Source organism: Dendrobates tinctorius, unplaced genomic scaffold (assembly GCF_039654945.1).
Source record: "Dendrobates tinctorius isolate UK_male_01 unplaced genomic scaffold, ASM3965494v1 ptg000125l, whole genome shotgun sequence".
NCBI lineage: Eukaryota > Metazoa > Chordata > Amphibia > Anura > Dendrobatidae > Dendrobates > Dendrobates tinctorius.
The window spans coordinates 17978969-17996649 of NW_027361793.1; the positions used below are offsets into that span (position 1 = coordinate 17978969).

General features: G+C 46.9%; 1 protein-coding gene across 2 annotated transcripts in view; it reads left to right on the forward strand.

Moving 5' to 3' along the window:
• The window catches only part of KLF7 (KLF transcription factor 7), a 474435-nt gene that overhangs the window by 907 nt on the left and 455847 nt on the right, over nucleotides 1–17681 (forward strand). The gene's annotated exons all lie outside the window — the stretch shown is intronic.

Sequence of the window (17681 nt, forward strand, 5' to 3'; positions counted from 1 at the left end):
CACTACTCCGATTATTCCTTACAATGGCCTCATCTCACTCACAGGAGGGATCCCTGACAGTGCTGAGTGGCATACTGTACATATACTGTATATAGTGAGTGTATGGCGTGTGTATGAATATATGTAAAAGCACTAACATCATATACACTCACTATATACACACTATATGACTATATAAATGAATATTTACACTCACTATATGTGTGATCTGTACACACTATACACATCATATGCACTCACTTTATACATATATGTATACCTTACACACATCATATACACTCACTATATACATATATATATACACTATATAACTATATAAATGAATATATACACATCATATGCTCTCACTATATGTATGATCTGTACACACTTTATATACACATCACAGGCACTCATATACATATACTGTACACACATCATATACACTCACTATATACATATATATATATATACATATATACTATATAAATGAATATATACACTTACTATATGTATGATCTGTACACACACTATATATACACATTATATACACTCACTATATGTATGATCTGTACACACACTATACACATCATATACACTCACTATATGTATGATCTGTACACACACTATACACATTATATACACTCACTATATGTATGATCTGTACACACACTATATATGCACATTATATACATATATATATATATATATATATATATACACACACACACTTTATATAACTATATAAATGAATATATACACATCATATGCACTCACTATATGTATGATCTATACACACACACTCTGTATATACACATCATATGCACTCACTGTATACATATAATATACACATATACATACTTGCACCCTCTGTTGTGTTGCCTTCGGCTTGTACCAATTGTCTCCTCCATGTGCTGCCCTGTTATTACTATAGCATAATGGGAGCTGGGAAGTCACTTACATTAATAGACAAAGCGTTGCCCTGACTGTATCTGCCCTTTTCCCCAGTGTTCGGGTTAATGTCTGCCTATTCCTCACAATACAATGGGAATGGATTAATGAAATGCATGTTATATTTGGCACTTTTTGATGCTGGACAGCTCTAAATATATAGAAGCCATGTACATTGCTCAGCCAAGGTAGAATGGCACTAATGCAGGCAGCCCTGTTAGGATCACCGGTTGACAGGAGACATATCCACATGGACCTTATTAGTAAATCGCTGGGAAACTTTGTGTGCTGCCTTGTTTCTGGCATGTTGGGTGACACTAATCTCTAATGCTGGCGGTTCCTGTGCTGACACTGCCGCCTGGATGTGGTGGTGACAACAAATACATATAGCTTGTCATTGTTTGTGCTCATTTATGGTGTATGTGTGCACAATGAAGATTCCATGTGGACCCTGCTAATTCAAGCTCTTCTGACAGGTTTTCACTTTCCCTTGTAAGAAAGGAGCTACAACCTAGTGGGTCAGTACATTGAATCAGTGTCATATTAATAACAGTCTAGACAGCTCAATGCCAGATAATCTGCTGCCATAGCCATCCAGCCCAAGGCGCACTGTCTGGGATATTCCTGCTGCAGCTGTTGCTGGCCCCAGTAGGAAACCACAGCATCGTTTGCACTTTAGAACAATAGATCAAAGTACAGTAGAGTCACCATTTAAGTTTGAAGAGTGATAATGAATGGAAATGCATGTATGTGTGTCAGGTCAGCTGGCTAATAACAGAGAAGAAAGCTGGGGAGATGCCTTCTCCTATGCATGGTACTCCTGAATGTGCGCCCCGTTTCTGCTCTTATTGCGCTGCTTTCCATTGACGTTTCCACAGTAATTGTGGCCATGCAGCTAGACTAGAGCGAGAGCCATGTTTCCTCTTGTAGATGAGATGCTCCTTTTACGTGTCTTGTGGGTCATATGTGATTGTTCTTCAAGGAGATCTGGCTGTGACTGTGCGGAGCTTGGATGTGCTCTGTGGAGCCTTGCATTGACGTTTGATCGTGTCCTCACTAAATAGAGAAAATTCTTGGAATTCCAGTACAAAACAAAGATTCATGAGTTTTATTGCCTCCATCCATAGTCTATGAAGCTCCTCTCTTAGTCCATTTAACCAGTTATGATCCATTTTTCCAATGCCTAAGGAACATGTTATTGTTTATGGATCTTTTTCCTTTTTGAACCATGTCTGATGTAATTAAAATAAGGCTCAAAGAGCATTGCCCTAATGTTTAATAATTCAACGCAAAATCATTTGCAGAACCATTAGTTTCTGAAGCCTGTGTATGGATTGGAGAGATGCATTGTTTCCTCATTAGCCTCATTTCCTTCTGTTACCTACTGAAAAAATAAGATTCAAGAAATGGCGGCTTAGAAATGAGGATGAGCACATGGTGTATTCGTAGGACTGGTTAGCTCTGCCTCTGAAGACATGGCTGATATTCTTATACAGGGGGCACATGGTGGCCGGCATGAATACCTAATGACATTGTCTAAAGGAGGGTGCTTGTCTCATTTTGGTTGGAAAGAGGAAACGAACCTTATAAAGGACTGACATGAGGACATCCAATGAATAACTGATAACAATTCATAGTTTGGAAAATGATTAATACAATGTAGACTATTTGTATTACAGTAAGTGTGTGAGAATATGGTTTCATGGCACACTTATTGAATGCCATGACATAGCGGCATGTGCCAATCCATGCCTAACTGGTCTGCAGATATGCAGGAGATTGCATCTCTGACTGCTGGTGGTTTTGTGTTGTGATGTGCATAGTGATAGGAGTGTTGGACTTCGCTCACATAACAATAGGAAATGAGCACGTGTCACTTCCTCATTAGACCCTGTCCATACCTCTGGCCATGGCCTCTCATCTTGCGGTCAACAGGAATAACGTCTTCTAAGGTTATAATTCAGCAATTAGGAAGGCTATTATGTTTCTGTTGTATTAATTAAGACATAGATAAGCTGAGTACAGGTCTTATTACTATAGTTACAATAAAGTTAGGCATTAACTCTAAAGGGGGTTTTACACATAGCAATATCACTAGCAATATCGCTAAAGCGTCACCGATTTTGTGACGCAACAGCGATATTGCTAGCGATATCACTATGTGTGATACTTACCTCCGACCGGCTCCCCCGCTGTCTGTTGCTGATCGCGCAGCTCCATTTCTCGTCGGGCGCTTCCTGCTGGCGCCGACGAGCGATGCGTGTGTAGGGAAGGTGACCTGACGGACGGACGGACTAGTCAGAGTGAAGAATGATAGGTTTGCACAGTGTAGGTAGGAGACAGTGATTACAGTGGGGAAACAACTAGGAAAGTGTAGTGGACGTGCAGTACCTTGGGATGACCATTAGATGGCAGGGTGGAGTGTGAGCAAAGGACTTTACAGCAGCTTAGGGCTTTAGAAACCGTTGGTCATGGGGGGCGTGGTGACAGTTAGAGTGACAGTTTCAAGGAACCGGGGGAGTTATAAATATTGAGGGAGGGTTCCAGAAAGTTCCAGTCCCCAGGTGGAGCTCAAGTGACAGGAGGACTACGACAGTCTGTGCACTCTGAGGAGAATCCAGACCAGGGGGACTGAGGAGAGAGGACGTCAGGGGGGTGGTCCTGACAGGAAAGGACCGCAGTTGAGACGAGGTACTGGGTGTAAGACACCGTATGTGACACGACGACTGAGCAGTAGAAGCGCTGTTGGTTAATGGGCCTAAGGCGGCCACAGTGACGGAACTGTCAGGAGCGTCGACAGTAAAGGAGGGGACGGTGTGTGCAGACACGTCTCCAGTGTACGGTGTGAGAAGCGGCTCTGGAAACGGAGGGCCGCGAGGTGTGCCGTCAGTCGGACGGCAAGTGAAGAAATAAACTTGGACCTGTTGCACCCAGAATCTGCCTCCATCGTGTCTCTGTTGTCATCTCTGCGCGGTATAAAAGTAGGACCACCCCCCCCAGCTCGGCACCCCACCACCGACACTACACGTGGACGCGGGCGGGAGGACGACAGCATTGCTGTGTGTGAAAGGTAAGTAACAACCGCTGCTGCGTCGCTACATCGCTGTGAGATCTGCCTGTTTGGCAGCTCACTAGCGACCATTTAGCGATGCACCATCGATTCTGACCGGGTCGGATCGCTGGTGCATCGCTAAATGTAAAGGGGCCTTAAGAGTCTGTCTGGATCTGTACCCCTCGAGGTAATGCCATGATTGAGGTATTGCTGGAGGAATAACTATTGATTGCAGAGTTGGGCCTCATCCACATTGTAGAGCTGTATGCGGGATACGAAGGCACATGGAAACCTCATGGCTCAGTAGTTTGTGTTCTGCTGTGTAGTGCAGGGCTGTAATATGGCATATACTGTTGGATTCAGTTGAAAAAGTGCTAGAAAGTAAGATGTATGAGGCATACAGTAGGGCCTGTTAGATGGACGCCACATTAAAGGGATTATGTCAGTAGGATCAACCCTCCTAAGCCGTCTATACGGACATGTAAGTCATGGGGAACATCTGTGATCTGATGTCTTATTCCAGAGAAATCCACATTTTCCTTATATGTAAATGAGCTATGGGGAGGACACTGATCTGCATGAGAATCTGCCTCCAGAGATTATTATAAATGAAAGATGAGTTAGCAATGAGAGACAAGTAATAACACAGAACAGTAGAACTGAACTTTGTCTCCTTATAAGCATGTTAACAGCTGCAGCTCTGCTGTATGGCAACACTATTGCAACCATGTTGGCCTGTGAAATGGAAGCTGAAGCTGAGAGGAACCCGCAGGTGTGTCAGGTATAATCACACATACAGTTGTGGCCAAAACTATTGACACCCCTGCAATTCTGTCAGATAATACTCAGTTTCTTCCTGAAAATGATTGCAAACACAAATTCTTTGGTATTATTATCTTCATTTAATTTGACTTAAATGAAAAAACACAAAGAATTGTCCTAAAGCCAAATTGGATATAATTCCACACCAAACATAAAAAAGAGGGTGGACAAAAGTATTGGCACTGTTCGAAAAATCATGTGATTCTTCTCTAATTTGTGTAATTAACAGCACCTGTAAAGCTGGAGTCACACATAGCGACTTACCAGCGATCCCGACACCGATATCAAGGTGTCAGGATCGCTGGTAAGTCGCTATGTGATCGCTGGTGAGCTGTCACACAGACAGCTTCACCAGCGATCAGCACAGCGATGCCGAGCGCCTGGCATCGCTTGTCATCGCTGTAAAAAATAGAATCAAAATAAAAAATATAGTTATTCTCACCATCCGACGTCCCGTGCAGCCATCCTCTCTCCACGCTCCGGTCCCAGTGATCCTTTGCGAGAATGACCGCGAGACGTCTCGCGGGAGCGCGAAGTCTCGCGGTCATTCGTGCAAAGGATCACTGGGACCGGAGCGTGGAGAGAGGATGGCTGCGCGGGACGTCGGATGGTTAGAATAACTATATTTTTTATTTTGATTCTATTTTTTACAGCTGATCGCTGGTCTCCCGCCTGTCACACGCAGCAATGCGTGCTGGCCAGCGGGAGACCAGCGACCAAAAATATGTCCAGAGGTTTCTTCCAGCGATCAGCGATACCGGCAGGGGGGCCGCTCGCTGATCGCTGTCAGACACAGCGATCTCGCTGGTGAGATCGCTGTTACGTCACAAAAGTTGTGACTCAGCAGCGATCTCGCTAGCGAGATCGCTGTGTGTGACTCCCGCTTAACTTACCTGTGGCACCTAACAGGTGTTGGCAATAACTAAATCACACTTGCAGCCAGTTGACATGGATTAAAGTTGACTCAACCTCTGTCCTGTGTCCTTGTGTGTACCACGTTGAGCATGGAGAAAAGAAAGAAGACCAAAGAACTGTCTGAGGACTTGAGAAACCAAATTGTGAGGAAGCATGAGCAATCTCAAGGCTACAAGTCCATCTCCAAAGAGGAAATCATATAGCATACCCTAAAACTAATATTTTATTAATAAAAAACCCACCAGGGTTACACCACAAGTGAACACAAAAGACAAAACAAAAAAAATGTCCAAAAGTAAATATATTAAAATGATTTGTGGGGAATGTCCTAGGAGTCCCTATTGAGGTAACCTATTTACACCTTCCTGACCGCGGAGGTTGGCACCCTAGGGGGAACGTTGTGGCGCCCCCGCTCAACGATGGCTGTCCCTAGGGGCCCTATTGTACCCTAGCACCACTAATGAAGTCCCTTCCCCGATGCTAAGGGAACCTCTACCAAATAACAGAGACAAACCTACGATGAGGGGGACCCTAGAACCCACAAAATGTTACACATAAAAAGGAACACATGAATAGATAGGCCTATGGGGAGACAGTGCTGTCTTGACTCATGGCTCAGGCATATAAATATGACTGACAAAAGTACAGTACATCATGACTCATCAGCTGCAAACAGTATGTGTCAATCCACCTAATTATCGCAGCATGTGTATTGCTTCACAGACATGTATATGTATAGTCCAAAATACCACATCCTCATAGGTCATGATTAATAAACTTAGCCAAGGTCGAAAAACACATGTAGAGCTTATGCCCACACCATCAGTTTTCAGTTTTCATCATATTATCAAAAAGCGGATAGAACATATCCTCGGTGGAAAGCTCAAAATAAAAATGGGATACTCATCGTATACTCCAACAGCCTCCCCATAGCCTAAATACGCCTCGACGCGTTTCACCCCTCTGGGATCATCAGGAGGCTCGATAGCAACCTTACTAGTGTCCTAGTGTGGTAAAGTGGCCGGACTGTCCCGATATCCCTCCATTTAAATCCGCCACCACAGCGTACGCCAGCCCTGAACGCTGCGTGGAGACACTCCCCCTAGCATCTGTGCGCATGTCAAGCCGGAGCGTCACAGATCACCTGATAATCAGGGCGCTCTGTCGGCACATCTCCCCACAGTGCGCATGTCTGAACTCCAGACAGAGATCACGCAGTATGTCTCGTGATAACTTAACATAGATCGATCGAGTGCGCACCCGCAGCATGTCTCATGATAGCTTAACATAGATCAATCCGGTGTGCACCCCAGCCACACAGCGCACATAACAACCGCTAACATATAAGATAGTGATCTCGGACCAAATAGCGCAATGTCAATAGTATATATATAAACAGGACACGCATCTTGTTAAACAGTCGCATGCGTCAGATAACCAACAACAACCCGGAGACCATAGCGATATCTCGTAATGACATAAATACGAATAATCTCTAAAAAAAGAGAGAGATAATATCATGCACAGGTCCTAATATAAACATTGTATATAGCCATAGAGGCAGATAGATACAGACTAATAGAAATTCAGTTCCCGATATATGTATATATGAGCTTATCAATAATTCACTTAAATTATCCTGGAGACCTCAATAGTTTTCTCCAATACTAAGTTACATAAAAACATACTAAAGATGAATAACCATTTTATTGAATCTACCTAGATGGTTATTGATTAGGGGGTCTCACGTCTCCTGGAAAAATGAGGGAAATGATATCAAAACAATCTACATGGAAAATCCATAGGGGTCTTAGTCTAGACTCCCCCAAGAGTTGCAATCAGGTCCAGCATTCAAAAAGAGGTACTAAATAAAAATAAAAAATAATAAATAGAAGAATATATTCTCATTGGTTAGTATATGGCAAACATTACAATCAAGAAATACAGTAAAGGCCTAGCCTGACGTATTTCAAGGGGCCTGTTCTACTATAAAAAACAGGCAAATGACAGTTGTTCATTGAGGCCTAATGGTTCGAGGCTTTCCATTCTGAAGATCCACTCACACTCTCTTTTGAGGATGGTCTTATCTATATTGCCCCCACGGGGATTCAGATTGACCACCTCAATGATCGTAAATTTTATATCCGCAAGGGAATTATTGTGAGCACATCGCATATGTATAGCAAGTGGAGTATCCCTTCTATTTCTGATATCTCCCACATGTTCCCCCACTCAACTTCTAAACTCCCTTTTAGTTTTACCTACATAATCTTTTGGGCAGAAACATGTGGCAAGAGAGACCACACCAGTGGTCTTACAGTTTGAGAAGTCTCGTTGATAAAAAACCTTCCCTGTCACCGAACTGTTGAAGGATTTGTTAGGTTTCATCCACTTACATAAACTGCAGCCTCCACATTTAAAGAAGCCGACAGGTTTCCTCTCAAGCCAAGTTCCTTTCTTGGCCGGTCTCTTGTACTGGCTATGCACTAGCATATCCCTCAGAGATTTCCCCTTCCTGAATGTGATATTTGGCCGTTCGCCTATCAGGCCACCAATCTCGGGGTCCAATCTCAAAATGTCCCAATGTTTCATCAAGATTGTTCTAACTTCTTGATGTTTGGTATCGAATGTACCTATAATCCTCAGAGTTTCTGACATATCCTTATCAGTATGTTTTTGTAAAAGTTGTTGCCTATCTGCTTTCTCAGCAAATTTAAATGCTGTATCTAGAACATGTAACGGATAACCCTTCTCTCTAAATCTGTTATACATGTCTCCAGCCTGATAATAGAAATAGTCATTCCTCGAACAATTTCTCCTCAGCCTAAGAAACTGGCCTTTAGGGATACCCCTCTTTAGAGGAGTAGGATGGTGACTCTGCCAATGAAGCAGACTGTTAGTGCTAGTGGGTTTGCGATGAATGATTGTGGATATAGTTCCAAAGGACTCTCTACTGATTTTAACATCCAAAAAGACCAATACTTGTTTCTCGATCTCATGGGTAAATCTGAGATTGATATCATTGCAATTGAGTTCACCTAAAAAAGTCTCAAATTGTCCTTTACTGCCTGTCCATACCACAAAAACATCATCTATATAACGATACCACATAGAGATATATTCCTGCCACCATTTTAATTCTCCTCCAAAGACAATGGTTTCCTCCCACCAGCCCAGGAACAAATTTGCATACGAAGGGGCACAAGAACTCCCCATCGCAGTGCCCCTGAGCTGGTGGAAGTACTCCCCATCAAAGGTAAACACATTATGTGTAAGTGTGAAACCAAGAAGAGATAATACAAAGGCATTGTGTTTTCTACAGGCTATTGATCTCTGTTGAAGAAAATGTTCCACACTTCTCATTCCATCCCAATGTGGGATGCTACTGTATAGTGCTTCTATATCGATCGATGCCAGCCAAGCATCCCCATCAAGGTGAATACCCTCCAATTTCAATAAAAGATCCGATGTATCCCTGAGGTATGATGGCATCGAAATAACAAAGGGACGTAGAATTTGGTCAACATAGATCCCACAATTTTGTGTCAGGGAATCAACCCCTGTGACTATGGGTCGTCCCTTAAGTGGATCTAGACCTTTATGCACTATTGGAAGTGCATAAAAAGTCGCCATTACCGGAAACTTGGGTAACAAAAAATCATATTCAGTCTTTGAAATTAATTTGTCAAGCAAGGCCCCCTCGACCATTTCAGTCAATTCTCCCTTATATTTAGGTATTGGATTAATGTTAAGGACCTCATATGTTGACCTGTCCTGTAGAATATTTTGACACATCTTGTGATATTCACGATGGTTCATAATCACAAGATTACCACCTTTGTCAGATGATTTTATGACCACCTGATCATTGTTTTTAAGACCAAAGAGAGCATCACGTTTTCCTACCGTCAAATTTTCTACTTCATCCCAGCCCTTCTTTTTATTATTGAGCATTTTGAGATCTCTCTCCACTAGTGACATAAAAATGTCAATGTTTTTAGTGTCACCCAATGGTGGCATCTTTTCACTTTTATTCTTTAATTTAGTGAATGGACCTTTACCGTCCTCTGGGATGTTCTCATTCTCTCTAAGGAGACCCACAAGTGCTTGATAACTCTCGATATCTTCATCACTGAGACCCTGCCTGAGGCCTTCCTCTCGATCATTGTGTCTAAAAAATGTCTTCCATTTTAATTTTCTACAGAACAGGTTCAAATCCTTTACCCACTCGAAACAATTGTAACTATTTGTCGGCACAAAGTTAAGGCCCCTTGATAGCACATTCAATTCCTCTCCACTCAGAATATGCGAGGACAGATTTAAAACCTGACCTTTGATTAATTGAACCGAGTTCTTAGCTGGTAACCTGACCCTCGCACCTTGCTCCAAAAAAGAGGAGGATAAGGGTGTAGTAGAAGAGGGAGTCACAGAAGGGGGTCCTACAGGTGCCGCTGGTATGCTGGATACTATATGGGATACTTGTTGTCTCATCCCACCCCTGTATGACCCCCTTCCTCGTCTCCTCCCTCCCCTCCCCCCCCTGCCATCTCTGTTTAGGGACAGCACCTCTAGAAAAAGGTGCACAAAATAGTGTATTTTCAGTTCTGTCTGTGTCAGAGGTCTCTAAATCTGAAGATGATGCCTCAGAATGCCTCTCTGTTTGAAAATTAAATATTTGGTTTTCACTGAAATCTCTCAGGTCCCTCTGAAACTGAAGATGTTTTCTTTCCTTCAAAAGGGCCTGATATCTTTCCACAGAGGTTTGTAGAAGTCCCTCCCTCCTACCAAAATCAGAGTCGGTTTTATGCTTCAATACCTGCTCAATCAATCTATTAAGTTGGCTATTTGTTTTCTCAAAAATCTTCTTTTCCTCTATTAATAAGATTTGCATAAACCTGATTGATGACTTCCATGTAGATTGTTTTGATATCATTTCCCTCATTTTTCCAGGAGACGTGAGACCCCCTAATCAATAACCATCTAGGTAGATTCAATAAAATGGTTATTCATCTTTAGTATGTTTTTATGTAACTTAGTATTGGAGAAAACTATTGAGGTCTCCAGGATAATTTAAGTGAATTATTGATAAGCTCATATATACATATATCGGGAACTGAATTTCTATTAGTCTGTATCTATCTGCCTTTATGGCTATATACAATGTTTATATTAGGACCTGTGCATGATATTATCTCTCTCTTTTTTTAGAGATTATTCGTATTTATGTCATTAGGAGATATCGCTATGGTCTCCGGGTTGTTGTTGGTTATCTGACGCATGCGACTGTTTAACAAGATGCGTGTCCTGTTTATATATATATACTATTGACATTGCGCTATTTGGTCCGAGATCACTATCTTATATGTTAGCGGTTGTTATGTGCGCTGTGTGGCTGGGGTGCACACCGGATTGATCTATGTTAAGCTATCATGAGACATGCTGCGGGTGCGCACTCGATCGATCTATGTTAAGTTATCACGAGACATACTGCGTGATCTCTGTCTGGAGTTCAGACATGCGCACTGTGGGGAGATGTGCCGACTGAGCGCCCTGATTATCAGGTGATCTGTGACGCTCCGGCTTGACATGCGCACAGATGCTAGGGGGAGTGTCTCCACGCAGCGTTCAGGGCTGGCGTACGCTGTGGTGGCGGATTTAAATGGAGGGATATCGGGACAGTCCGGCCACTTTACCACACTAGGACACTAGTAAGGTTGCTATCGAGCCTCCTGATGATCCCAGAGGGGTGAAACGCGTCGAGGCGTATTTAGGCTATGGGGAGGCTGTTGGAGTATACGATGAGTATCCCATTTTTATTTTGAGCTTTCCACCGAGGATATGTTCTATCCGCTTTTTGATAATATGATGAAAACTGAAAACTGATGGTGTGGGCATAAGCTCTACATGTGTTTTTCGACCTTGGCTAAGTTTATTAATCATGACCTATGAGGATGTGGTATTTTGGACTATACATATACATGTCTGTGAAGCAATACACATGCTGCGATAATTAGGTGGATTGACACATACTGTTTGCAGCTGATGAGTCATGATGTACTGTACTTTTGTCAGTCATATTTATATGCCTGAGCCATGAGTCAAGACAGCACTGTCTCCCCATAGGCCTATCTATTCATGTGTTCCTTTTTATGTGTAACATTTTGTGGGTTCTAGGGTCCCCCTCATCGTAGGTTTGTCTCTGTTTTTTGGTAGAGGTTCCCTTAGCATCGGGGAAGGGACTTCATTAGTGGTGCTAGGGTACAATAGGGCCCCTAGGGACAGCCATCGTTGAGCGGGGGCGCCACAACGTTCCCCCTAGGGTGCCAACCTCCGCGGTCAGGAAGGTGTAAATAGGTTACCTCAATAGGGACTCCTAGGACATTCCCCACAAATCATTTTAATATATTTACTTTTGGACACTTTTTTGTTTTGTCTTTTGTGTTCACTTGTGGTGTAACCCTGGTGGGTTTTTTATTAATAAAATATTAGTTTTAGGGTATGCTATATGATTTCTACTTGAGACCCTTTAGTATTTAAATTGATTTTTGTTCCATCTCCAAAGACCTGAATGTTCCTGTGTCTACCGTGCGCAGTGTCATCAAGAAGTTTAAAGCCCATGGCACTGTGGCTAACCTCCCTAGATGTGGACGGAAAAGAAAAATTGACAAGAGATTTCTGTTACACCGCTCCGCCATACTCACCCGGCCTCCGCTCCCACGCCGCAGTCGCCCTCCGCTCCCACGCCGCAGCCTCTCTCCACCCGACGGCCGCGGCGGTCACCTGAGACAGGCCCGCGACCGATGCCTTCCCTGCATGCTATGCGCATGCGCCATAGGCCGCGGCCGCGCCTCCTTCCTATGCTCCGGCTGTGCCCTGACCCGGAAGCACCTTTGGACCAATGGCTGACCAGACGGGGCCATATCAGGCCGCTTCCCCCTGAGGGAGGCGCCTGATCGTTGTGTTTCCTGACACTCTGGCCTCGCTCCATCGTGCACACTCTGCTCCTGCAGTTCCTGTCTCGGCTGCTCCTCACAGCAGCTTCTCAGTCCTGCTACCCGTGTTCCTGGTTACCTACTCCAGTCCTGCCTTCAGTGTTCCTCTCGTCCTACTCCAGTCCTGCCTTGTGTTCCTGCCGTCCTACTCCAGTCCTGCCTTGTGTTCCTGCCGTCCTACTCCAGTCCTGCCTTGTGTTCCTGCCGTCCTACTCCAGTCCTGCCTTCAGTGTTCCTGCCGTCCTACTCCAGTCCTGCCTTCAGTGTTCCTGCCGTCCTACTCCAGTCTCAGTCTTACTCCGGTCCATCCTGAGTGTTAGGCGTCGGATTCCTGGCGCTGCACGGCAGGAATCCAGAGCCAGACATCCTGCGGTCTCCCATTCTCCTCCGACCGCTCGGACTCCTGCTCAGCAATCTCGGCGAGCCGGGCATTCCCCGCAAACTCGTTCTGTGAGCCTGGATGTTGCTGCCACCTCTGGTGCAGCAATGATAACGCAACCTGCTTTGCAGGGAACTGCTCTAGAGGCTAAGTCCTCGCGCCGTGCGACTGGGCATGCCCGCAACTTGTCCTCTCAGTGGAGAGCAGGGGTCACATGTGAAGGTCCTATGTCGGATCTGATTGGTCCTTCCTATAGTACTGGAAGGTCCCAGAAGCACATGGCTATAAAAAGCCTGCATGGCGGCTCGGCCATGCGCTAGTGTAGCATATTATGCTGTGTGTGTATGGTGATGGATGCATGGACTGGTGTCTGACTTATTATGAAACCCCTTCCCTCGGATATTACGAATGGTGACAGTATGTTGGGTTAGTCAGCTCCAGATTGTGGCAGGCTACACGCCACTGAGCCTTCCTCACCTACACTAGCGTCCGTCGGTGCCCGGCTCCTCCGGCATCGTCGCTTAGCGGCTTCAGTTACGGCCGCGCTGCAGTAGTAGCAGCTTTTGGTGTTCGCAGCTGCGACGCCACACGCCGGCTGACCTGTGCAGCTAACAGGTTCAGCCTTTACGTCTAGTTCATACTTTGGCGTCTCTGTGACTAAACAGAGTCCGCTCTCAGGCTCTCGGGTGACGTTAACCCGAGCGCTGTTTCGCACTTCTAGCGTATCTGCCATTGTCCAGCAGCGGTCTTGTCATCTACCGCACGGTGGACCCCGGGCGGCGAACGCGCCTTCCATTATTTATATCTGGTGCGTTCCGCCGACCCTAACATTACACTAGCGCCAGGGTCTGGCTTGCAATGGCAGACGTGCAGCAGCTGCAGCGCTACATTCGGCAGCTGGAGAGCAGGTTGGCGGCTATTGAGAGCACCAACTCAGCTGCGAATGCTGCGCTAGCTGCTGCTCAGACAGTCGCTGAGGCTGTCTCACGTGCGCCCACACTTTTGCCCCTGCCGACAATGTCTCGCCTCCCGCTCCCCGATAAGTTTTCGGGTGATAGTGCCTCCTGTAGGGGATTCGTTAGTCAGTGCTCCATCCAGCTGGAGTTGCTGGCTGCACGGTTCCCTACGGAGCGTGCTAAGGTGGGATTTATTGTCTCTCTGTTGTCTGGCCGGGCATTACAGTGGGCCACGCCATTGTGGGAACGTGGTGATCCCGTGGTACAGGGGGCTGCTCAGTTCCTCGCGGCTCTGAAGCAAGTCTTCTTGGGACCACGGGTCACCCACGATACGGCTCTCCAACTGTTATCTTTAACACAAGGGTCACTTTCGGTTAGCCATCATGCTGTCCAGTTTTGGACACTGGCTTCCGAGTTAGAGTGGCCGGACAAAGTGTTGGTCCCGGTGTTTTGGAGAGGCCTGGCTGAGCACGTAAAAGATGCTCTAGCTACTAGGGAGATTCCCACCAGTTTGGAGGAGTTGATCGCCGTTTCCACCCGCATTGATCTCCGCTACACGGAGCGCGGGTTGGAACGAGCGCAATCCAAACGTAGGGTTAATTTGGCTCCCACCTTTTCTGAGCCGCTGAAATTTCCTGCACAGGAGCACCTCTCCTCTGAGCCTATGGAGGTGTCTCGCACCGGCACTAAGTTGCGTCCGATGCGAACCTCTGTGCGCTGTTATCAGTGCCGACAGTTGGGCCACTCGGCTGGCACATGCCCTCAGCGGCCGAAAAGACGACCACGTTCAGTGGCCGTAGGTGGTGGTCAATCCAAGGTGGGACCCTTTTCACCCAAACCGGTGTTCCGGGGTACATTAGATAGTGGGTCCTCCTCCTGGGAGGCAGAGGTCACCCTGGATTCCGGGGCCGAGGGGAACTTTATGTCCTCGACTTTTGCCCAGAGACACGCTATCCCTCTGGTGATACTCCCCCAACCTCTGACCATCAGGGTTGTAAATGGGGCACCGTTACCATCTCAGGTGACCCATCAGACAGCCCCACTCGGACTCTCTATTTCACCCTCACATCGGGAGACTCTGTCCCTGCTAATTATGCCCAATGGCATCGATCAGGTGCTCCTCGGAGTTCCCTGGCTTCGTTGCCACTCCCCGCATATTGACTGGGCTTCAGGGAGGATACTGGGCTGGGGCAAGGACTGTGAGGGAAGGTGCCTGAGGGGCAGCGTTCAGGTGGCTTCCACAGAACTGCCTGCGGATCTCTCCTCGCTCCCCAAACCCTACCACCATTACGCGGACGTCTTCTCTAAGAAGTCTGCGGAGACGCTCCCACCGCACCGTTCCTATGATTGCCCGATTGATCTCCTGCCAGGCACAGAGCCTCCCCGAGGCTGTGTTTACCCTTTATCACTCCCTGAGACGGAGGCTAAGTCCCAGTATATCCGGGAGAACCTGGCTAGGGGTTTCATCAGAAAATCGGTGTCACCGGCTGGTGCCGGGTTCTTCTTTGTACAGAAGAAGAACGGAGAGCTACGCCCCTGCATCGACTACCGAGGTCTCAATGCTATCACGGTTAAAAACAAATACCCCCTACCGTTGATCTCGGAGTTATTTGACAGGTTGCGGGGGGCCCGGATCTTTACTAAACTAGATCTGCGGGGTGCATACAACCTGATCCGCATTCGCGAAGGAGACGAATGGAAGACAGCTTTTAATACCAGGGATGGCCATTACGAATACCTGGTTATGCCCTTTGGCCTTTGTAATGCCCCAGCTGTCTTCCAAGATTTTGTCAACGACGTCTTCCGCGACATGCTCTCTACCTCGGTGGTGGTCTATCTGGATGACATACTCATCTTTTCGCCAGATTTGACCACCCACCGGAGAGACGTCTGCAGGGTCTTTGACCGTCTGCGGGCGAACTCGTTATTTGCCAAGCTGGAGAAGTGCCAGTTTGAGCAGGAGTCCTTGCCGTTCCTGGGCTATATCATCTCGGCCCAGGGGCTGGCCATGGATCCGGCCAAACTACAAGCGGTTATGGACTGGCAGGAACCCCATTCCCTCAAAGCGGTGCAGCGCTTTTTGGGGTTCGTGAATTACTACCGCCAGTTCATACCACACTTTTCCACACTGGTGGCTCCTTTGGTTGCTCTCACCAAGAAAGGAGCTAACCCCAATGCTTGGTCAGAACATGTCTCCAAGGCCTTCTCGGCTATAAAATCACATTTTGCTGGCGCTCCCATATTACATCGTCCCGATGTGGATAAGCCGTTTATCCTTGAGGTAGACGCTTCTTCCGTCGGTGCAGGAGCAGTCCTTTATCAAAAGGATGCTCAAGGTCGGAAGCACCCCTGCTTCTTCTATTCCAAGACCTTCTCACCGGCGGAGAAAAATTACTCCATCGGCGACAGGGAGCTGCTAGCCATGAAGTTGGCTTTTTCTGAATGGAGACATCTCCTGGAGGGAGCCCGGTTTCCCTTTCTGGTATATACGGACCATAAAAACCTGGTCTATCTACAGACGGCCCAACGCCTGAATTCCCGTCAGGCCAGGTGGTCGCTCTTCTTCTCACGATTCCGCTTCACCCTCCACTACCTCTCTGGAGAGAAGAACGTCCGTGCGGATGCTCTCTCACGTTCAGTGGTCTCAGGAAGGAGAAGCTGAGCCTCGGTTAATTCTCCCGCCGGAGAGTTTTACGACCGTGGCTCCAGTTGCGCTCGAGTCGGTACCACCGGGCAAGACCTTGGTGCCTCCTCAGCTACGGCCGGAGGTCCTCGCCTGGGCACATGCCTCCAGAGTGGGTGGCCATTTTGGTAAAAAACGGACCGCCGAACTCCTGGCAAGGTCATATTGGTGGCCACATATGGCTCGAGATGTCAAGGAGTACGTGCAGGCATGTGTTTCGTGTGCTCGGAACAGACCCTCTAGACAGAGGCCGGCGGGGCTGTTGTTTCCCCTGCCAGTGGCGGATAGACCATGGGAGATGGTTGGCATGGACTTCATAGTTGGCCTGCCCAAGTCTGGTGGCAGTACGGTCATCTGGGTGGTCACCGACCATTTTTCCAAAATGGTGCATCTGGTGCCACTCGCACGCCTGCCTTCCGCTCGAGGTCTGGCCACCTTGTTCATTAAACACGTATTCCGTCTACATGGCATGCCGGACAAAATCGTGAGTGACCGTGGTCCCCAGTTTGCGTCTCGGTTTTGGAGGGAGCTCTGCAGTTTACTCAGCATCGAGCTAAATCTATCCTCCGCTTACCATCCCGAGACGAATGGCTTGGTCGAGAGAGCCAATCAGACCTTGGTCACCTATTTACGACATTTTGTCTCTGCCAGGCAGGATGACTGGGCATCCTTGCTACCTTGGGCAGAATTTGCCCTAAACAATGCGGTGGCTGATTCCACTGGTCAGACGCCCTTTCTCCTAAACTATGGCCAACATCCACGTGTCCCTGTCCCGATGCCAGTGTCCTCCACTGACTCCAGGGTGGCAGACTGGGCAGTGGAGGCCCGCGACATTTGGGATCGCACTCAGGATGCTATCCGGGCATCTAAAGAAAGGATGAGGGCGTCCGCCGACATGCATCGGCGGCCTGCGCCAAGCTTCTCCCCTGGCGACATGGTATGGCTCTCCACC